This window comes from Anomalospiza imberbis, chromosome 6 (genome assembly GCF_031753505.1).
Source record: "Anomalospiza imberbis isolate Cuckoo-Finch-1a 21T00152 chromosome 6, ASM3175350v1, whole genome shotgun sequence".
Classification (NCBI taxonomy): domain Eukaryota; kingdom Metazoa; phylum Chordata; class Aves; order Passeriformes; family Viduidae; genus Anomalospiza; species Anomalospiza imberbis.
In genome coordinates, this window is record NC_089686.1 from 58,812,698 (window position 1) to 58,835,468 (window position 22,771).

Consider the following 22,771-nt stretch of genomic DNA (forward strand, 5'->3'; position numbering starts at 1 on the left):
AGTTAGGACAATTACAAGACAATGAAAAGCAAAGAATTACGGACGTCCGGATGCTCTCGGGCACTTAAGCCCGATAAGCATGCCTTGTGAACAAAGGAATAATCTTTAAAAGCAGTAGCCTGTTGCATATTCATACATCTCATACATGATGCATAAATTCCTTGCAAATTAAGAACTTTTCTGGTTTTTGTCAACTTCTTCCCCTTAATCCTGGTGGTTCCATAAAGACGGAGAGAAGGTGGAAGAATGTTTGTCTTTTCCGATAAGGAGGCAGTAATTCTTTATGGGCCCCCATCATTGTCATCTCTGTGTGAAGAGTTTCTTCATTATCTCATCTCTTGCTTGAGTTAGTAAAAAAAAAACCCCACATACATAGGTTCTATTTTAACTACAAAACTACATTTACCATACTATTAAAATGTTAATACAGCACTTCTAATCAATATAACATAATACATACAGTATTCAATTTAATATTTGCGAAAAGCCAATCATAAAATATGCATTTTTCACACCCACGCACAGCCCAGGCGGGGCTGCCGGGGGCTCCGCAGCGCCGGGGACTGCGGGCGGCTGCGGCCGAGGTGGCGGCGGGCTGGAGGGCACGGCGGCGACCCTCTGGCAGGGCGGCTGGAGGGCACGGGGCCCGTGCGCTGGCCCTAAAGGTGGACGGGAGGTCCCACCACGGCTCGGGCTCCCCGGGGCACCGGGGCGGTGTCCAGGGCTGCGCCCGGGCCCCGCCGCCGAGGGAAGGAAGGAGACGAGGCGCGGGCACGGCGGCCACGCTCGGGGAGCGCCGCCATGACCGTCACACCTCGGCGCGTGACGTCACGGCCGCGGCTGACGTCACGCGGCCGTGACGCAGCGGCTCGGGCGAGCCCCAGCGGAGGGGCGGGGAGCGAACGGCACCGCGGGCGGCGCCGCCGGGGCCAGCGGCGCGGGCGAGGCCGAGCCCTCCCCGCCGCCCCGGGCACACCCGCCTCCAACCCTCGCCGACCCCGCCGCCACCGCCACATCCGGGTCCCGGCGGCGCCCCCCGGCCGGGGGCGGGAGCAGGGCCCGGAGCCGCGCTCCCGATTGGCCGGTGCCGCGGGGCCGCCCGGGGATTTGCCGGCGCTCGGGGGGGCGGGCGTTGCCCGCTCGGCGGCCGCCCATTGGGCGAGGCGGGCGCGGAGCCGCTCTGCCGTTGGCGGGCGGGCGCGTCCGGTGCGGGGCCGGGGGAGGGTGCCATTGGCTGGAAAGTAGGTTAGTGGTGCGCCGTCGGGTGGCAAGCCAGGCGGAAAGTAGGTCAGGGACGGGGGCTGCCTGCGCCGGGCGTGCGGCGCTGCCGGGGGGCCGCGACCCCCGCCCGCCCTCCCTCCCTTCGGCCGGGCGCGGCGCGGCGAGGGGCGCGTGGAGCCGCGGTGAGCGCCAGGGGCGGCGGGCGGGGGGCGCGGGGGGAGCGCGGCCCCGGCGGAGCCGCCGCCCCCGGGGGCCGCGGGAGTCCCGGGAGGGGCCGGGGGGCGGTGCAGGGGGGCCCGTGCCGGGAGGTGGCGGCCGTGGGACCCCCCGGCGGCGGTGCCGCGCCGTGTCTCCGGGAGCTGGGACCGCGGCGGGGGCCCCGTTACGGAGCGGCCCCGGGGCGGGCCGGCCCGGCGGTGTGGCAGCACCGTGGGGACGGGGCGGGCAGGCGCCCCCGGGCCCGGGCCCGCGGGCAGAGCCGGGCCGGGGTCCCGCGGAGGGCAGGGGCGGTCGGGGGGGCCGTGCCGGGCTGTGCCCCCTCCCCGCTGCGAGTCCCCCCAGGGACGGGGAGGCTGGGGCGGCTCTCACGGAGGGGACGGTGCCCCTTCCCCGGCCGCGGGAGCGGCCCTGCCCGAGCGGGGCCCCGGGGTCTCCGCCGGCCACTCCGGGGTCGGGGAGGCCCCGTGTGAAAGCCAGAAGGATGGCGGTACTTGGGAATTCCCCGGTTGTGTGGCGCGGTGGCCGGTCCCGCCTGCGGGCAGGTGCCAGCCCCGCGGCCGGGGGCTCCTGGCGCCCGCACGGAGCATCCCGGGCACCTGCCGGGGCTGTTGGCGTGGGGATCCCCCTGAGCCCGAGCAGCTCTCCCGCTGCCCTGGCGGACACCTGCGTGCGCCGTGCCTGTCGCAAGGGGAAGGGAGGTTTTCCTCCGGCAGAGAACCTAACACACCGGGAACACCGAGGCGGCTTCCCGGGATGAGGATTTTGCGCTTGGGGAGGCAAGGGAATCGCTTAGCATTTTTAATTGCTGAGGTTTTTGTCACTCCGGTGCCTCGATTATAACAGTTTTGGGAAGATTTTCGTGCTTGAAAAACAACGGTGAAGGAACAAGTGGGTGTGTTTTCTTGCCTTGGAAGCAAATATGCCTGCTGGAATTTTAAAGTATTTCCTTAGTGTGTGAAGTAGAAAGGGTCAGCTGCAGAGTGTGATCTAATCTCTTTTCAAAATTCAGTCTTTAAGTATATATATATATTTTTTTTTTTAATTCTGGAACTTCAACATTCAAAATATGACGTTTCTTTTTTTTTAACATGCTGGTATTGAAAGTACCCGTCCTGCCTGTTTACCTTTTCTTTTTTCAAAAGGGCTTTTTAAATGTGAGTGAGTGATAATACACAGGCTGCAGCTAAGTCTGTAAGGGAGAAAAGAAACAGTGTTTGTTCCAATTAAGTATTAATTCTGGCTAACTGTCTCTGTAAACGGTCTTGCAGGAGGCTGAGGTTAAACTCTGCCCTCTTCATAATGTATGTTTTGTATCCTCCAGGAATATGCAAATGTAAATAGCTCTTTGAAGCATCAGGAACTACAGACCTCTCTCTGGTTACTCTAAACCACAGCTGCTTATTAAGGAGAAAGGCTTTACTCCTCCTGACATCTGTGGGTTTGTGCTTCTCATGACCATTCGTGGGTTTTTACCCCTGCTTGTAGAAATTGAGTGTGTAAAACAACCTACAGCCACATCATTTCATTGGGGTTTAATGCTGTTTTATCCCAAACTCTCTTCCACACTGTGCATTTCCATTGTCTCTTTGGATGCCAGCTGTGGTGTGTGGGGCTGCGAAGGATCAAGCTCTGTAAAAGAAGTTCTTTGGGAGAGCAGACAGGAAAGAAGCACCACAGGGAACGTGAAGAAAGCTGCTTGGCTTGGGCATGGTGAAGCTCAGGTGGCTGGAGCTGGGATTCCACAAAGCCAGAGCTGGAATTAGGGGCTGCTGCCACGTTCCTGTCACCACGTGCTCCCGAGAGACCCGCTGTGTTTGGGGACCCTTGCTAGGGATGTATGAGGAATTACGTTTTAGTAGTGTTTGTAGGGGGGGCTTTAATTGTTTTTCTCCTTCCAATACCTGCTCTCAAGTATTCTTTTGGGCAGCCAGGAGTAAGAAGAGAGAGCATTCATTTGGTTTATTTGGTGGAGCCTGGAGCTGCACACAGTCCTTTGAAGCTGTGCAGGACTGATGGCAAAGCTGAGATCTGTGAGAGCTGCAGCCCTTGAGCTGCAGGTGAGGAAGGCAGATTTTCCAAGGGAATTGATGTCAAGGATGCTGGAGATACCAGGAGACATGCAGGTTATTAAGTTTACATGAATACAGAAGTGCTGTTTCCATGCTCAAATGTAACATTTTAAGCTGTTTTCAGCATGGGGCCCATTGCCTGTCTTGTAATACTTTGACAGGAGCTACAGGAAAACCTGAAGGAATACATTATTGTTAAGTGAAACAAAGTAAATTTGGTGCATTCTGTAGTGACATTCAGTTCTGTAACCTGCATGCTTTCATTCTTAACCTTTACCATCAGTTTTGTCCATAGTTCTGTTTCTAAAAAAGGGCAGAAAAGTAATAAAAGGCAGCTGCTTGTACCCCCAAGTGTTAGGAAGTTCTCTGAAGTTAGTTGTCTTCAATAAAAACTGTATAAAGGCATATCATAAGTAAATGACTGCAAAGAGAAGCCCAAAATAAATACATATTTTTAATCTTGTGTAGCTTTTTCATTCTCTCTAAGTTTACAGAATGCAATATTTAAGCTTTCTCTATTTGCTTTGATACAGTAAACATGTTTTGAAACTTTAATTTTTGGCTGTCATCATATTTTGAGAGCTTCAGCCCGAAATAATTGATTTTGATAAATGCAGTCGCTGACTGGATGATGCTGACTGGAACTCAGTTACCAACTTTTGAAATTTGGTTATTGAACATTCTGCTTGATCAACTCACAGAAAAGACGGTCTGTGTTTTGGAGGTGCTTGAAGACGCAAATGAGGTGCTTGATGACATTTTCAAACCTGGCAAAAGAGCTTTCAGTGTATCTAGGAGTTGCTGTAGGTTGATTTTGGGCAGTAGATTGATGATGGATGAAGCAAAGCACAGGAGTGCCCTGCCTGTGGGGTGTGTGTATATACCTGTATGGGTGTGGTGGTCTTGCACTGCAGTAGGAAATACGTTCCAGCTTTAGTCAGATCAAATCCAGACTGATGCTCCGGTGTTACATAGTTGAAACTCAAGACATTGAAGCAGAAAAATTATGCACTTAAAAAATCAGAAGGCTTTTCTCCCTAAGAGTTGGTGTATTGGGTTATTTAGAAAGCCTATTTAAGTTTTGAGGATTTTTTTTTGTGAGGAAAAAATCTCAGTTGTGATTATCCAATTGGTTTTATTGTATTTAATGACTCGGAACATTGTCAGATAACCTGTGATGTCTGTTAAATTGAGCTGCACATTGAACGGGGTGGGTATCGAGGTAACTCACTGCCATTAACTGCATATGGCACCTGCCTTTTTTACCTCAATTTGTTGGAAATATGCAGTAAGGCTACTTATCCAAGGCCCAGACTTCATCTCCTTGGAAACCTGATCTTTCACCAGATGTTGAGAAATGTAATTTCTTTTTTAATCCATTCTGCAGAAGAACGCAGATCAAAACAGCATCTTCAGGCTTTGTTAGTTTGGAATATTAATTATCTAAAAAAATAGTCAGACATTTCAGTCTCTGCCCCAAAGAAGATTGATAGTTTCTGTTGTGTTTGGTGTTATTTCAAATTTATTTTAGCTGATGCTCAAGTTCTTGTTTTATAGTTTGATTTGATTCAAGAACTGCCTGATGATGGATTCTTCATGAGTAAAGTACAGGATTGTTTGAGAACCCATTCCTGCAAGGATTCATCTTCCTTCTCTCTCTGTTCAGGTCACGCTTTCTCCTTTGCAGCTGCAAAAAGATATTTCTTAGGCACATTGAGAATTTGTAACCTTTTCAGTCTGCTGCCATTTGAGAAGCTGTTATTCAATGTCTGCTGTGTCAGATACACTTCTGGGTCAGCTGCTGATGTCAGAGCAGCTTGTGGCCCTGTGCTGGAGCTATGCTGGAGTTTACTAGGTTGGCCGTGTGCAGGAATGGTGCCAGTAGACTACTCAGAGAGCAGGAGATCTCCTTGGCAGCAGTTTGGAGGGGAGAACTAACAAGCCAGTCTCTTGGGACCCAAGGTGTTGACGTTTTCTGCTGACTTTCAAGGGGCCCATTCACGAGTCCAAGCAGCTGAGGCAGATGGTTGTAGGTTTTGGGGTGGTTTTGGCTGGGTTTTCCTTGCAGGTGTTGGTGGGCTCTATTTTCCACAGGTACAAGGCAGTCTAGTGGCACCTGGGGAGGGTAGCAGACACATTGCTAAATCCTGAACAGTCGTTCCCTGTGTGGCTGGGATGGAAAGCCATCTTCCCATGGGCACTGGGAAGGATGTTTGGTGGTTTCTAGGCAGCATCTTTTGGTACCATGTCTCTGAAATCACTTTCCTAGGAATGTACTTTATAGCAATTCTTAGGTGCTCATTCAGTTGAAGCCTTTTGGCTTAATTCTGTGTCAGCTAAAAAATAAGTGAATGGAATCCATGTATTTTAAAGATGGGATGTATTCTTGATACAGGACTACTTAGAAAACTCTAAAATTTTTATTGTCCATTTGGGATTGATGTAGGATTTCAAAGGTGAATGAAAAAGGCCACCAGAGAACTCAGAAATTACTGTTATTCTTGACCTCAAGTTCTTTTTATCTTGGAAACTTCCTTAAAGTGCCTTTACCTTTTATAATTTGCCTGACCAAAATGGACAAAATCAAAAAGACTGGTAGAAATTGTTAAATAATGCTGTACTGCAGAATATTTGTCAGGTGAAGTGAGAAGGAAAAGTTACTTCCTAGAAAAAACAGGAGAAAATAAAGCTAATAAACTTTTATTTTAACTTTTTTCCTCTTTCTTTTTTTCTGTAAGAATGTTTTTTTCTGTCTTCAAAGCTGCTATTTTATAGTTTCCTTGAACTGGTTTGGTTGGGTTTTCTTTTCTTTAACTTGTTATGAATGGATTTCTTTGTTGTCTGTGGATTTTCTTGGAGCATTGCAAAAATTTAGGACTTCAGTTCCAATTTGAAGCAAAATGATCTATTAAAATATCAAAACTTTCATCCTTTATGTTGTGCATATGCACTGTAGTCGTTAAGAGTGGCAGCAAGTTGGCTTTGGTTTGAGTACTACTGATATTTTTATCATTCACTCAAGGACCTCTGATAATTGTATTTTAAATCTCCTTGAGTTTTGGGCTTTCTGCTGCACTTTGGCTACTGGCTTATTAGTTTTCATATAACCTTGGAAAATAATATTTATTTTGCCCATAGACTTGAATATCCTGGTCATTTTTCAGGGATAGAATCTGTGGTCTAGAATAGATTGCAGAAAAATCAGGTGTTTGTTTTGGAGGCTTATATTTTTTTAACCTGGTCTTGACCACGTTGTGGTTTCCAGTTTGAAGCTCTAGAATTGTTGACTAAGAAAGAGGAGGCCCTTTTATTCCTCTATTCCCTTTCCTAATGTGCTTTGTTGCCAAGGCATTTCATGTAGTCTTGGCATTTGCAAATTGGCTTTTTTGTTGATGAAATTAATTCAGTGAGTTAGTGGAAAAAAGTCAGTATCAACACTGTGCCCTCAACATACTTAAGAATATTTTTGTGCTATAGCCAGGACATGGCCCAAGTTTCATCAATCCAGAAACTTAACATATGTTTGTGATCTTAGAAGGCTCTGATACCTGGAATAGCTTTTTTTCCTTATCAATCTGATAAAGCCCCAGAATATTAGGCAAATTTGCTGCCCTAGAGTAACATTTTACTGTGGTTTTAATCTATACCAAATTTAATATGGCTTGGAAGTTTCTATTACAAATAGTGTTGTTTTCTTCCTGTTTTTATAGAGTTTCTTCTTTTTTGTTTTTTTCTTATTTTAAAATTTATTTCACTGCAATGACCAAACCAGCCTCTGAATATTGTAGTTTATTTTAAAAACCTGTCAGGTCAGGTTCAGTGACTTCTTAGAGGGGCTTGTCACATAAAACATTAGAATTGCTGGAAATGTGCTGTAATTAAAGAACAATCTGTTCAAAATGCTGTCAAATGCTTTCTTAGGCAGTTTGGGTCCCAATTCTAGAAGTACTAGAAGTTATTTGTACTTTAGAAATACAAGGCCAGCAATTGGATATTCCTGTTTTAAATAGAAAGACAGATAAAGAGTTTATGCTAGTTTGGGTTCATGTTGGGATTTTCTATTTCACTTCTGTTAGAAGTTTTAGGACGTTTATGTAAATACATTTTTCTCCATCTGAGACATGTGCAACTTGGTCAGCTTGTCTGGCCAGGAGGCAGTCTGAAGAAAGATGGGTATTTCCCTATTACAGCATTTTCAAATCTAGTTCAGTCTGTTTAAGATATCCCAGCTGGCAATAATGCGATCTCAATGACTGTACTTGGCATTATTTGTTGAATGAGGTAATTCCTGTCCTCATTTATCTGACTTGACCATGAGACTCTTCCATAGCAAATGCCTTCTTTATTTTCTTAGCTGGAGTGGCTCTTCATTTGTCTTACTCTAATGTTTTTGTCATTATCAAGAATAAGATGATGAGGGGAAAAAAGCCCAACAGAGGAGAAGATTACTGCTGTCAACTATTGGAGAAACTGTTTCTACATTCCCATTCCTGGTGGGGATTATCAACTCCCCATTTTAGAGCAAATTTTAACAATTGGATACAGCTGATGCCCTTGTGCAGCTTTTCTGACTGTCCTTTCTCTGTGTGTTCCTCCCAAGAATTCTGGTCTGACGGATGGATTTTTGCAGATTTTCAAGGAACATGTGGGAAGCATGCCACTGTTCATGGCAGGATCATCAGGGCTCTGCTCTGGTACCTTGACAGGACAAAATCCTGTTTTGAGTGCCCAGCAGTTTGGTTTATAATGACACATGAGTCCTTTGCATCGTCTGTGGACAGCTGGATGAGTTTGGACAGCAGTTTTGATGATCATTGCAACTGGGTTACCATGGACAGTGAAGCCTCCATCAGTGCTCCAAGCCTTTCCTGGCTGAGAATTTCCATCTGTATATCCTGTCCCTCTGCTCCATGGTGGCATTTATGTTTGGGCAAAGATCCAGGCCTGGGCAATCTGCTGGTGTTCAAAGCTGAGTATTTGCCCCAGAAGAGTGATTTGAGATTGCTGATGCCATACAACTTGTGGCTTCATAAACATTTCTGCTTTTGTGGGTTAGGAAACAGCTCACAAAGTGAGTATTCCTGAAGGAGAGGTGGGAGAGGCAGGAAGTGTGAAGAGTGCTGTTTTAAATGTGTTACACTGCAACCTTCATGTGGAAGAAGAGACTTTGTGACAGAGTATTTTCGGATTAAGCTGAGTTGGGTCATTTCTTTCATAAATCTGCATAAAAATTTGATGAAAAAATCTGGCTTTGGCACTGAAACCCAGAAGCCAGAAAATAAGCAACTTTTTACTTTCATCTCTGGAGCTATACAGTAGAGCGTTCCAGTATTTATTGTGCCATTTTTTAAAAATTCTCTTTTATAACAAGGAAGAGTAACTCAGGCAGACCTCTGACTCTTTCCCCTTTCCCCTCGCTGGCCCATGTGCCTCTGGGTTTCCAGATGGACAAATATAGAAGTGTTTCAGATACGCAGATCTCTCAGGAGCTCATTCACCACTGTCACCTGACTTTGCTAGAGCTGAACACTTCTGTGTCCAAGTTGTTGTCAAACTGATAATTTATGTAAAATTGGCAGAGACCCAGCAATGGCTCCAGTTAAACTTGCCAGGAAGTCTGGAGGAAATGGAATATAGGAAAGAGACTGAGGGGAAGATTTTTTTTTCTGAGACAATACATGGTTTGAACTCCATTAATCATGCACACCTCTGCTGCCTTTGAGATGGGGACATGTCTGTTTAAAAAAAACCAAAAAAACCTAAAAAAAACCCTGAATTGCTGTTCAAGAATGATTCTCAAACTTGGCATGGATCTCATCTTGCTGCCAGTTGGTTTAAATATTCTGTTTTCAAGAAGCAAAGCTTTCTAAAACCTACCCAGGCTTCCATTCAGAGAAATATTGGCACCATAGTTTGTTCTTGATGTTCTTATCAAATAGCTGTTCAGGAGAATTGTTCTTATGTTCAGTGGCATGAAAAACTTTTTTAAGACTGTAATGTGCCCTTATTAAAGAGATTTACTAAAAATTTTAAACTTTGTTTTGAATATAAATGGAATGTAAGACAAAGTTTAACTCGGCAGATAACAGGAGAATTCATGCCTTCTACTTAAAGTGAATTGACTTATTTTTTTCCCTAGAACATATGAACACTAATAGAGACCAAATAGTTGCACACCTTGGAAAGAAGCAGAACCAAAAAAAATTTTCCATGTAATAAAAAAGTGAGCAAAAAAAATGCCCCATTGGTATCTCATTAGAGAGCCAGGTAGTGTTGTAGCATACTGATGATCATTGTTCAACATTTTAAGATTCTTAAAGTTCCTTCAAGTGCTTAAATTAGTGTTGCAGAGTCCTTGCTGCTTTTTAGACAAAATGAACGTGCCTTTTAGAACAGGATTTGCTCAGGCAAGTGCTTCAGCCTCCAAGGATTCATTCATGGTGTGCTGTAACACTTGTGTAATCTACTTTCTTTGGCACACATTTCGGGTGCATACTTCTTATTTTTTAAAACAAATATTTGGTCGCTCGTCTGACTCGTCCTCTACTTTTAGGATATTTCTGTGGCTTGCTATTTTCCTGTAGCCCCGAACATACTGGAATGATGGTGTCCCTTGACAAACCTGGAAAAGTACTGCTTTCTGTCATTTGTCAATGAAACCTATTTTTCCATTTTTCTGTTGAATTTTGGTGGTGGAATTTTTTCTGTTGGTGACTTTGGAAAGCCTGGTAATTGGTGTCTTAGCTGGCCTCTGACTTTATTTGCAGACACAAACACTCAAGAATTCACCCTTGGAATTGCCCGTGTGTGGCTTTCTGTCCTTTTGTCTCAGTTCTGTGAGCGCTTTGTTTGCTCTTTTGTGCGTGCGTGTTTCGTGGCGGTGACGATGTTTTGGAGTGATGCTGTGTTGACAACCAGGTCACAGAATAATATTGGGGCAGGTTCTCAGGTTTGCCTGAGGAGTGGCTGGCAAGTGTATTTCAAAGACTTTCAGGAAGCAGAAAAAGAAACTTCCCTGACCTTTCAACACCTTGAAGACCCTTGATACACCAGCTTAAAGGAGAAACATTAGGGATAGGTACAGCTAACTTTGATTTTTGCAACCTCATTGCATGTTGCAGTGAAGGGTTAGATTTTCACCTCCAAATACAACTCAGCATATCCCCTTTAACTCCTCCCTATGACGGAATTTGGCCGAGTCTTTGTTTGGCAGCAGCGGGTGAGTTTCTCTTCAATCATTCCTCACGCTGTAGTTCTGTATTTTCCACACACCCTTCCAGAAGTGTACTCATCCCAATCATTTCCACATGTGAGCTTTTCCTTGTTTTCCACCCTTCAAAGGGCTGGTCACTTTGCTCCTGGTGGCTCCTTGTGTTGTACTCTGCTTTTATCTTCATAGTTTTCACATTCCCACTGCTCTGGCTGTAGGCTTCAGCCATCTCAGTGCAGTTAGATTTGACTGTTCCATGTGCCATCCCAACACAGAGCAATGTTTCTTATGGGGTAACAATGCTTCTTCTGGGGTAACATTCATCCAGGTTCTTTCTTGACTGTGCTGATCTTGGTGGGAGATGGATTTCACTTGGGTGTTGATTAAACAGCCTTCTAGAAAACGAGCAAATTTATCCAAAGCAGCTCACAAACAAAATAAATACATTTCAGAGTATTTCTTGAATGCTTCTATTACCCTGGAGGCTTTGTGGGTACTTGTGCAGTAATCTGCCTTTGAGAGTTGACCCGTGTGCTCCCACACTGAGGTGTGTGTTGGCAAGGGAAGTTAAATGGACACTCACTGGTGAGTTCATCATCTCTCCCCTCCACTGCACACTGCTGGTATCTGTTTGACTTCTGAATCACCTTACTGTCATTACTCAGACTGGTAGCTTTTTTAAAAATGACTTCTTTACAGGATTAGGTTTCATCTACTTTGTATCTCTGAAAAGTTCACTGTGGGTTAGGTAAGCACCAGTGCTGTACAGGAGTACCCAGCTGAATGCTGAAGCCAGGAGGTTAAAAGCTCTTGCAGTTAGAAAGGGTTAAAAGGTTAGATTTTCAACTTCTCAACTAATGAAATAGTGTGAATTCTGTCTTCTGAATCTCCCAAAGAGGAGTGTATGCTGCACTGTAAAAATCCACCTAGCCCTGTATTAAATAAACTATCGAACTGATTCATAGTTAGTGTGTGTGAGCTGAGTAAGGATTAGTCAGTAGCACTGATTCTGGCAATTTCCACTTGGCTTGCTTGAGAAATACATGTGCCCTTTCTAACTAGCAGCTGAATCCTGTTCTGTATGTCACACTCCCAAGAGGAAGTGACTGAGGGTAGAAGGACTTTATTGACTGGCAGTTCCCAGGGCAACATTAGAGAGGTGCACAAAATAATCTGTGCCTTGGTAAACAAGGATATCAGGCTGGACTCAAAGGTAGGTTGATCTATGTAGGATGTTAATTATGTCATGACTTTAATGGTTTCTCAGACTTGATAAAGTGTGAATAGAAAACTGAAAGGAGTTCAAGGAATTAACTGTTTTGCAAACATAAATTTAAAGTGTCAGATGAAAGGAACACAACTAAACTCACTTAAAGAAGGAAAAAGCAATTCACTGGATTAATCCTTCAGTCAATGAGCTGAAAACGTTGCTGGTAGGAGAAAATGAAGTGAGGTTTAATAGCAGAGAGGTGACTTAGTGAAATTCAGGCTAGAAAAGTTGGAAGTTAGGAGCAAGAAGAACTAAGCTTCAGAACAGAAAAGGTGGGAGGCGGGTAAAGGATTCTTACAACACATCAGTTCTTCCAAGATATCTTTGTAAAGTAAACTTTGACCTGAATTACAGCATATCAATGTGTCCTATAAAATAGTAGATGAGGTTGCCTCCTGTTGCAGCAGAGGAGAGCAGAATGCAGGATTGTACAAGGGAACAGATATGAATGAATCTGGTATCAGTGTTGAGATAAAACTTGCCTGCTTATCTCTACTCTGTGTTTGAGTAGAAGGAAGTGCAAGGACATACAGCTTTTACCAGGCTGAGCAGGACAGGGAGGGCCAGAGAGACCTGGAACAGAGAGAGGGGGACTACAGAGACTCTTGCAGCAAAACAAGTCAAAAGGTTAAAAATACTGCCGGGGGTTCTCACGTTGTCATTCTCTAAAGCATACATAAAATGTAATACTCATGAGTTTTGTTCAGTAAAACTAAAATGCAAAGCAAACACCACTTTTGGTCTGTAATATTAATAATTGAATGGATTAAAATATAGCACTTTTTTATTTTGGAATAAGAATATCAATACCAGTGACAGAATATTAATACCAGTGGTTTGCTGTAAGGTGAAATTTCGAGCAATGATACTGGAGGGAGACAAAAGTGGGACAGAAACATGAGGAGCTGATACTCACATTTAGGGAAACAAAGATGGAGTGATTTAACATGGAGGTAATGAAGGTGCCTTTACATTTGTCAGTTCAGTTGCTTAGGGTAAATATTTTGTGTTTAGTCAGTTACTTCAGAATTTAGAGAATATAAATTTAAGCTTGTATCTTTAAGGACAACAAATAAATTCAATGCATGTGGAAGAGAAGACAGAACCTTTGAAGAGAGCTGAAGGGACTTTAACAGATAAAAAAGCATTTCAGTTGAGCACCAGATGAGTGACTGAAGAAAACATACATACAAAAAGTATATGTATTTCTCCTTTAAAGTCAAGGCACAATAGTACATGAGATTCAAGTGAACATTTCAGAAAAGTAGGACTCTTAAAAAAAGCCAGAACTCTTTGTATCTGTTTTTTAGTCCATGATCCTTTGAAATATGTGATTCTTTTCTGATCTAAGCATGTTTGTCTGGTTGGGTTTTTCCCCATGTGTAATCAAAGGTCAAAGGTTGGGCTCGATGATTTTGGAGATCTTTTCCAACCTTAATGATTCTATGATCAGTAGCAGTTTGCCTGCTTTATTGGCTCTTTGACCTCTTTTAAAAAGACAATTGAGAGTTTTATATAATGATAGGAAAGATCTGGCACTGTAGGAGATGTTTGAGGTATGGACTGAAGTGCTTGGCAGGTGAGGCTCAGGTCTGCCATTCTGGTGTTTGTTTTGGGTGGTTTGTGCCTGCTGACTTTTATGGGGTTCCTTGCTCAGTGCTGTTGTTTTTGGGTGCTGCAGAGGAGTTCAGCTGGATTTGAAATTCCACTTAGGAAAGCAGACACCGAACATATAAACCTGGCTTCCTGTATTAGACTGGGTTTTTTCTGATAAGCTAAGCTTTTACAAACTGCTTTGCTAAACTTGTAATTCTACTGATTCAGTTCAAATGTTCCACCTGGTGCTGAGTGATGGTAGGGTGATAATTGCAGGTGAGTTAAAACAGAGTTGACCTGGAAGGGTTTTTTGAGGATGTTGTATATTTCACACTTTCCCTGTGAGTATGCCATGTATATCGTACTTGTAAGTAGAAGTTTCTCTGAGTACTTAGAAATGGAGATCATGTTCTTTTACTGATAACAAATGAAGGCAAGAGAGACCATTGTGTGCCATAAAGAAGACCCAGTTGCTGTAGAGTCGTGTCTCCAGCAGGGCTGTGAGTTGCTCCTGGTGAAGAGTAGGATTAGGGCCCAGAGTTATTTTGAGCTCAGGGACTGCACAGGCCACAAGTGGTGGTAACCCACAGCAGAATCCCTTTCCATGAGCTGGTCCTACCTCTCTGTGCAAACCACATGAGCTTCTAGGCCTCCTGTTACCTGGCAGAGAGTGTCAACAGACTTTCCACCTCATGTGAAGGGCTGTGTTGTTTTGAGCCTTTCAGCCAAGCTTTGTTGGATGTCCCCATGATGTTTGATGAGTTTGTAGATCTTGGTCCTGCCAGTTTTCTAAGCTGAAGAGAACCAGTTTATTTCATTGTTCCTTAAGCAGAACTCATTGCCTCTATTGTTCTACTGAGTGAAAGTAGAAAGTTTTCCATTTCCTAATAAATTTAATTGCTGGGGATTTGTTGGATGGTATCCAAGCTGTCCTCTGTTCAGGAGCTGTAAGTAATTACGATCATTTGTAAGTGGTAACTAAGGGACTGCATTATTAATATTTGGCACAGGTCTGCTACTTGCAGAAATAAAATCATCTAAACCTACTTAAGCTTTTTTGAGGAGGAATGTGAACTGTCTAGTGATCCTTCCTAGGTCCACTGGGATCAGACTGCGTAGGTCGTGGAATGTTCTCTTTTGGAATTAAAACAATGGGTTGGAGAAACTTCTGGTTGCAACTGTTAGTCAGATGTCCCTTTGCTCTGTGTTGCATCCCTTCTTGATTAGGTGGGGAAGGAGGTTGTTGTGTGGATGGATCTTTGAGTCAAGGATGAGAAATATTTTTTTTTTAAAAATCAAGCATGCAGCCTTCCGTTTTATGAAGAGTCCTTTTTTGGGGGTTGGGTGGCTGTGGTTTGTTGTGTTGGGTTTTTTCTGAACAGGTTTTCTCCTCAGTTGCCCATGTTTGGTCTTGGCAGGATTTTTTACCCCTTCTTTTGCATGTGTGTGTCTATTTCACACTGTTCTTCCCAACTTGCATTTCTGTTATTTTTAATTTTTGTAATGTTTGAGATGTCTGCATAGCAATAAGGATCCCATTAAGTGAACTGCTGGTGTTCCCTGACCATTCTTCTGCCTTTATAAAGGCTGTCATGATTTGGGAACTTGAGTCTTTGTTCCAAATACAGCAGCAATTTTAAAACTTCTTCAGTTTCAGTTGTAATGTAAAAGTACACATTCAAACTTGACTGTTGATTTAAATTAGAAATCATGGATTTAAAAGCCTGTCTGGAAAATGCAAGTCTGAGGCTTGTATCCAGCTGTATCTCTAGCTGCTGAATGTCACGGGTTTAGAAATGTGGTGGTTCTCAACATCAGTGTGAATGTACAGAGGCACAAAAAAGGAATATGTTGTATCAGCCATTTCTCTAAAGGGCTGTCCTATGGCTGTAGGCCTTTCTCAAGAAAATAAAGCTTATACTCCCACTGCAGTAGTGACTGCAGAGTGGATGGAAATACTCCTCTGCTGTGTCTGTGTATTAATAACTTGCCATTCACAAAAGAGCAGAGAAAATGTCACAGTGCAGATGTGGATGAGTGGAAAGGTTTCAGCACACCTTGTCTTGCTCAAACCAAGGAGGGATTTGTGTGTTGAAAACAATCCTGTGGGAGTGCTGAAAATATCTTGAAAGTGCAGAAACGCTGTAACAGGGATATTTTAACTGCTTACTGTAGTTGGATGGGACATTTCTTCCCTTCCCCTTCTCTGGCACGTCTCCTCCCCTTGCTTTGAGCTGCTTCTGGGTATCATCTGCCCTTTCAGCAAGGCACTCGAGATTTCTGAGCCCCCAGAAGACTGTTCTTTCTCTCAAGTTATTGTTCAGCCTGATGAATTCAACACACTGTACAGGCAGGCTCTGAGGACTTCATAAAAGTCTCTGCTGGATTACTGGAAGGGAAATCTGGGGGAAGAGTGACAAGAGACTAAAAAAGGAAGTAAAGCCATCCCTTTGGCACTAAGGTGTTCTACCAGCTGTTCTGTGAAATTTTGCTGTGAGGTTTACAGCAGTATCTCATGCTTATCCTGAGCTAGACAAATACAACTTTTTCCAAGCCATATTCTGAAGTTTTTTTCCCTAAACTATCACTTGATTTACTCCATCAAGTCTTTGAATGCTGTAATTACAAAGCCTCAAAACCAAAACCGCTCAAAATGCTGGCTTTAGTGAGGTCCATGTTGTAGGGTGTTTGGGGCTCACCTTGGACATGTGTCACATTGCACATTCCATTTTATCCAAGGAAGAGAGAAGGAAGCATAAAAAGTAGCTAGTGCTGCAGCAGAAGCCAAGAGCATTCACTTAAATGGTCAGTATATGGTGCAGTGAGACATCTAACTTCATCTTTAATGTCCTGCTGAAGGACCTCTTTGGGTTGGCATTGTGGATCCCTGTCCTGCCATCCCTTGCCTTGATCCACAGCAGTCCCAAGCACTGCTCTGGCTGGACAGGGAGTTGTCAGCTACAGCAATGCTGCTCCTAATGTGCTGTGTCAATATTAGTGCTGGCCCGGGGGGCCTTGGGAGCTTGCCCTACTTCTCAGTGTCCTCTGTGGCTGCGCTTCCAACTGCTTTGTGTGGCTCTCTGAGAAGGGCAGAGTGTGGGATAATGCCCCAGTGTGAGCTGTCATGGCTTGGAAAGGTTGCCTTTCTCAGCCTTAGCAGCAAATCCCTCCTTCAAAAACCTGGATTTCAGGTATGGGCGGTGGTGTTACCTCTGGAGTGTCGGATTATGTTCTTTTCTGACCCAGAGAGGGGAAGACTGAGAGGCGTTTTAAAAACTTTTATTCCGTTTTTGGTCTCATGTGAAGGGTGAGATGATACAGATGCTATAATTCACACCATCACAATCAGAAGCCAACTATTTCCTAATTACAATACATTATAAGTGTGTCTTGGCATATCAGCTTTTTGCCAGCTTACTTACAAATCTATATCCCACACTGGAGCATTAACCGAGACTTGCAAATGACATGTGTATCTTCTTCTGATGTGTGTTTCTTTACGTGTTCTCCATAAAACACTTTAGGAAGTGCTAAATTGTTGCAGTGTCAGGGTTTCACTAGTTTGATTTGGATTTAACTGGCAAATAGTGTGACTTGAGGAAAGGAAGCTGCTGAGCTTATTTATGTCAGTGTTTATTGTTGTTCCACCAACAGAGGGACTCCAGTTGCAGATGCATGTGTGGTGAGAGGTTTTCTTAAAACTGGAAATTTGTCAATAATTTTAGAGTTGCAAATTTCTGTTTCCACACAAACTTTAATGTATACAGTAGCTATGCCATCATTGTACATTCTCTGGATTTTTTTTTTTTACCAGATTCTGACTTGTGCACTTAACAAAAAGCTGTGATGCCCTCTTATCCAAAAATCACTGGTAGCACGGGAGAACAAAAATTAAGTTGAGCCTCTAAGATAGCGTGAAAGAAGAAATGTGGACATTCACATGGATGTGATGTGTTTGTATTTGACAGCTGATTTTGTGTGACGTCAAAAAGAGCTTGTAAAAAACCAGTGGGGAAAAATATCCTGTTGAGGATATGTGAGCTAGAGGAAATGGTGGAGAGGCAGCTAGAATGAGCTGCTTGGTTCTAGGCAGGGTGAGAGTTTCTTCCTTTTCCCAGGGTTTACTTTAGGATGGAAGGGAAAGTGACAGCCTGTTGGCTTTGCTTTGTCAGGCTGGCAGAGTGCTGAGAGCAGGGGTGGCTTCTTCCAGCCAGAAATGAAATCCAGCAGGACCAGAGGGAATATGCAAAAACTGGAAATGAAAGTATCAGCTATAAATAGAACCACCTGTCTTTGCTCCTTCTGGTGATATTTTTGCCCTCTTGTTCCAATGCTTTGTTCCCTGAAGATATAAAGTATTTAGCTGCAGTTTGGCAATAGATCTCGGAATGAAAGGTCTTGTACATGCCAAATGTGTTTGGGTTTGTTGTAGTATTAATATGACTGGAAAACAGCTCTGTGCAATATCTTTAAAACTATTTGGACCAAGTGGTTCAACTCAAAAGAAAATTAGGATTTTCACCTTAATAGATGCACTTCAGAGGCTAAAAGAAGTGAGTAGTGGTTCAATCTATTCAGCTGAAAAATTGCTAACTTCCCATAATGAATAAACTTTAAAAGTCAAGTGAGAAAATATTACTTGGATAGTATTATTCATGCCATGGCTTGAATGTATTGTCTGGTTTGGATGCCTACAATGCTGCAGTAAGAGGAGGGAAGAAAATGAGGACCTGACAGAAGGACTTGGTGGCTGGAAGCTGGAGTAACTAATGGAGTACTAAGATAGTGCTGTGCCAGTGAGAAGAGTGACTGGAGTTAAAGCTTTGCTCACTTGAAATGTTAAAGTCAAGTGATCCTATAACAAGAGGTATTAAAGTACACAAGCTCAGTAGTTCTGAGCTTGAGGAAGAAGCCCTGGAAGGGGTTCCATGGTGTGCCAAGCCAGTGATCACAGGGTAAAACCCTACTTTTGACATAAATGAGGAAGTGTTTTGCTAGGCTGCTGTTTCGTTTTAAAGACACATTTCTTTGAACTTCCAAGAGGATTTTGCCTTCCTGCCACTGAAAGACAACTTTTGAGATTATGAACTACAGGAAGAATATCTGCTGGGTTGTGAGGATCCATGAGCTTCACTGAGCTGCAGTAAGGAAATTAAATTTGTCCAGATCATATCGCAGTCATAATAATACTTACAGTGTACAGTGGAGCTTTATTCATCATCTCTAGATTAGAAGATGTGCATTTAAACAATAAGAAATTTACTTGTTCTGTTTGGCTAATTGAAGTCTTTAAGACAGCTATCTGAAACATCTGTCTGCTGTAAACTGGTGCTCATAATCTAGGAGTTGGATGAAATCTTGAAACAAAAAGCGGCATCTCTTGCACTGCAAGTGCAAAAAGGAGCCATTCCCAGCCATGAGTTACAGAGGCACTGATTGTAAATTCCCACTGTTTGTATAACATGGGGAGTGAGTTAAGTAGTTTACCTACTTGCTATCTTGTATGCTGCTCCTGCTCCAGAAATGTCATTCCAGGTTGTGTACAGTCCTCTTACAGAGAAATTTCTAATCTTCCAAAAATTCTGGCTTTGAAGTCAACTCTACAGTGCACCTTCTGTTGTTGACAGATCAGAAGTAATGTGTACAACTTGGGAGACTTCACAGAACTGCTGCCTCCTCAGCTGAGAAGGTTTTTGTTGTTTTGTGGGTTTGGATGTGTGTTTCTGATCAAAGCACGCTGAAAGTACATAAGCTATTAAAGATATCAACTTTGATTAGGTTTTTCCTTGAAGCCCATTAATGTTGGATAATTGATTTACCCACATGGTAGGATGGATTTTCCTGTCTTTCACACACCCTGCTCTGCCTCCCACCCCCTCCAAATCCCTTGGCTGGCTTGGAGTTAGTGAGCAAGGACTGCATCCAGTGGTTGTGAAACATTAGGTCCCTCACACATTAGACCTGGCTTGGAAACTTAGGACTTCAGCTAAGTTTAGATTGTAGTAATTGAGAGTAATTGAGTAGATTTCCTTTGTTGAGCCTGGGTCTGTTTCTTTTAACTCTGTCCTTACTAAAAGAACAATTAATTCTGATGTCAAATGAGCAGATTGAAATAACTGGCCCAAAGGACTTAAAGTTTCTGTTGTCTTTTAATTTTAAATCTTCTCATTCTCCCCAGTCTTGAAAATACAATACCTTGTTTCTTCTCACACATATACAAAAAATCTTATCTTCTGATAAGGATTGGAATAAATATTAAATATCACATCCTAACATAGATTTTGTGAACTTACTTTACCAGCATTTAACATTAGTGAACCCTATTTTTAATGTTACTTTGTTCCATGACTTATATTACAGAAATTCTGGAATGCTGTACTGAACAACATTTCTGAAGCATTGTTTTAAAGTATGTTGGCTTGGGTGTCTCGGGTTTAAATAATTAAAACACTTCTGACATTGGGCTCAGTCCTTTTTCTGCAAGCAGCTGGATTTCTCGGGATGACTGATTTTCATTCCATTTTATGGAATAATGGCTGTATCCCTTTCCAGTGAAATCAATCTGGATGTTTTAGAACAGCAGGACCTGTTGAAATCCTTAGACATCCAAAGGAGTTTGCTGATTGAGAGAGGATCTTTCATTGACAGATAGACCTGGGTGTAATTCTGATTTTAACTTTTTTTTTCTCTTTGTAGGAGATCAGCTGCTAGCTTACAGGTGTTGTGTGGCAGCTACACTTTCCTGGTGAAACCCTCCTTAATGTATCCCTGTTGGCATTTGAGGTGAAATATGAACATGTGTTCCTAGAATATCTGTGATCTCAGTGTGTCTATAAAATGTCATGAGGCACCCAGTAACACACAGAGTGTGCAGAGCTCTGAGGCAGAATTCAGTGGTTCCTGCTCTCAGTGGAGACACCTGAAGTGCTGGTTCAGTCTCATTCCATGTGCTGGGGCTGAGTTTAGGAATTCTGCAGCACTGGGAGCTGTACCCAGTATCTGCTGATGTGAGGACCAGTACTTCTTGGTTCCAGTAGCCTTTAGAGAGGCTACAGTTTGTTTTATGGGTAGAGGTTTCATAAATCCCTTCAAGCCTGGCCTTCCAAGAAGGGCAGGTCCCTTTCTGTTTTCCCCATGGAAGCAGTTTCTTGGAACCTGAGGAGGGCATGTGCTGGCAGATTGATTATGGAAGCAGGCCAAATTCCTTTGGTTACAGCAGTGTGTTAGTACTGACTTCCAAGAGTGTGCATCACCACCTTTTCACAAGGGCTTGATTAGTTCCCTTGTGATGTTTCCTTTTGATGGCTGCCCAGGATGAAATATGCAAACATAAGCTCCCTTCAAAGAATGAGAGCTCAAAGAGTCTAATCTTGGCCGACGAGGAGCTTATACTAGATCAAGCTTTCAGTAATGGTTGCAAACTGGCAAGCTTTGTTGAAACCCTCTTGCAGCTGGGATTCAGTGGGTAGGTAGAGAAGAGAGGCACACACTTTAGAGATGTGAGGGGAAATGGAATCTCCTGTGGCTGAGGGTCAGCTGGATAATCAGGATGCTGGTTCTGATGATGTCTCCAGTGGCTGTTCTGTAGAATTTTAAGCTAGACCTTGAGCAGGTATATCCCAGTCCCCTGTTAAGGAGGGAAATACTTCATGCATAGCACAGCTGGTCTAAACAGGTTTGATTCCTGGAGGTGACATGGGTTGGCTTAGGTTTTGATCCATTTTTCCTTTTCTGCTTTGAAGGTGGATCCATACTTCTATCCACAAGGCCTTCCCGTGTGACTACACCACCTTGAAACACGTATTTGTCTGCTTCACTGAGGAAAGAGCATGAGCTAGGATTTTTGGAGGCTGTTTAATTCTATTGGGTTCTCTTTCCAGAACCAGTTGGTTTTCCTTTCCTTCCATGCTGTCTGAAACTTTATACTTAGAGCTGCAGACAAATGCAAACCTGGGAGGAGTGTCTGAGACACCATATGAGTGTGCTACCAAGCAGGGGGATCTCTATAGACCAGAGAAAAGGGTCACCAGATATCTTAGAAAGAACCTTAGGAAGTTAGCAAAGAGAAATAGAAGAGCCAAGTCCTGCACCTGGAGAGAAAAAAACCCATGTCTCAGTACAGGTTACGGACTGAACAGCGGGAATAGAGCTTGGCAGAAAAGATGTTGATGATTCATGAGCCACCAAGGGTGCCCGTGCAGCAAAGAAAGCCAAGAGCCTCCTGGATTGCATCAGGAGTTGTGCTGCCAGCAGGCTGGGGGAAGTGATCCTTCCCATTTACTGAGTGCTGCTCAGACACTTCTGTGTTCTGGGTTTAGTTCTGAGCTCCCCCATGCAAGAGGAACTTATTTTAGTTAGCACTTATTCTTGGTTTTGAGGCAACGAGACATCCTTTGTTAAAGTGGCTGGAAGTAAAGATTGTAGGTACTTTCCCTCATAAACAAGGAGAGACAGGAACCAAGACCCCTCTTGATCTGGAAGTCTCCGTGTTCTGTGAGCAAGCTAAAATGCATTGTTGTGTGTCTCCATCACCACCGAGAGTCTGGAAAGCTGTGAGGTGATGCCATGATGTGACCTGTTCTGCCTTTTCTCAGAGACTCTGCTGATGATCAGATGCTTTTGGTATGGGAGTGTAACTGAACAGATTGATCGACTGAGAAACTGCATGTGGGGTTTTCCTTCTTTTTATTGGAGACATTTCCCCCTCCATGTCAAAATTGCTTATCTTGTAGCTTTGTGGCTGGTTAAAATTCATGGGCTGCCTCTCTCCAGCCTGCTGCTTTTTGCTTAGGAAAGATGGGGAGCAGCTTTTGGAAGAGGGGGTCTCTTGGGCAGCTGAGGGCTGTGCCTCTGCCCTCCACAGAGCAGGACATCACCCTGCCCTGTTGTGAGGGGCTGCAGGAGGCTGGAGCAGCCCTGGGTGTGTGGTCAGGGTCCAAACATGAGCTGCTGATGTCAGGAGGAATTCCAAAACTCAGATGTGAATCACAGGCTGCCAGGGCTGGTGAGCATGCTGAGGACTTGGCGGTAAAAGGGTGACCTCAACAAACAAACCAGGGTAAAATCCCTTCTTTGCACCAGAGAGTGTGGTGAGATACATCTGCATGTGAGAGGAAGCCACAGGGCTTTTTCTCTTCTGGAAGTGCAGAGTACTTGCAAATGGTGTTAGGGAGCCATTAAAAACAA

At 43.8% G+C, this 22,771-nt stretch overlaps 1 protein-coding gene across 9 annotated transcripts in view; it reads left to right on the plus strand.

The window, feature by feature from the left end:
• Positions 1 to 1,125: 1,125 nt before the first annotated feature.
• The window catches only part of BMAL1 (basic helix-loop-helix ARNT like 1), a 48,910-nt gene continuing 27,264 nt past the window's right edge, over positions 1,126 to 22,771 (plus strand). For 3 of the 9 annotated variants that reach the window (XM_068194681.1, XM_068194683.1, XM_068194686.1), the window contains exon 1: positions 1,202 to 1,283. The gene's annotated coding sequence lies outside the window, so the exon portion shown is untranslated. Of the gene's footprint in view, positions 1,288 to 11,784; positions 11,933 to 12,918; positions 12,943 to 22,771 lie in introns of those variants that run through there. The other 6 variants (XM_068194674.1, XM_068194682.1, XM_068194672.1 and 3 more) reach the window with 5 other exon arrangements.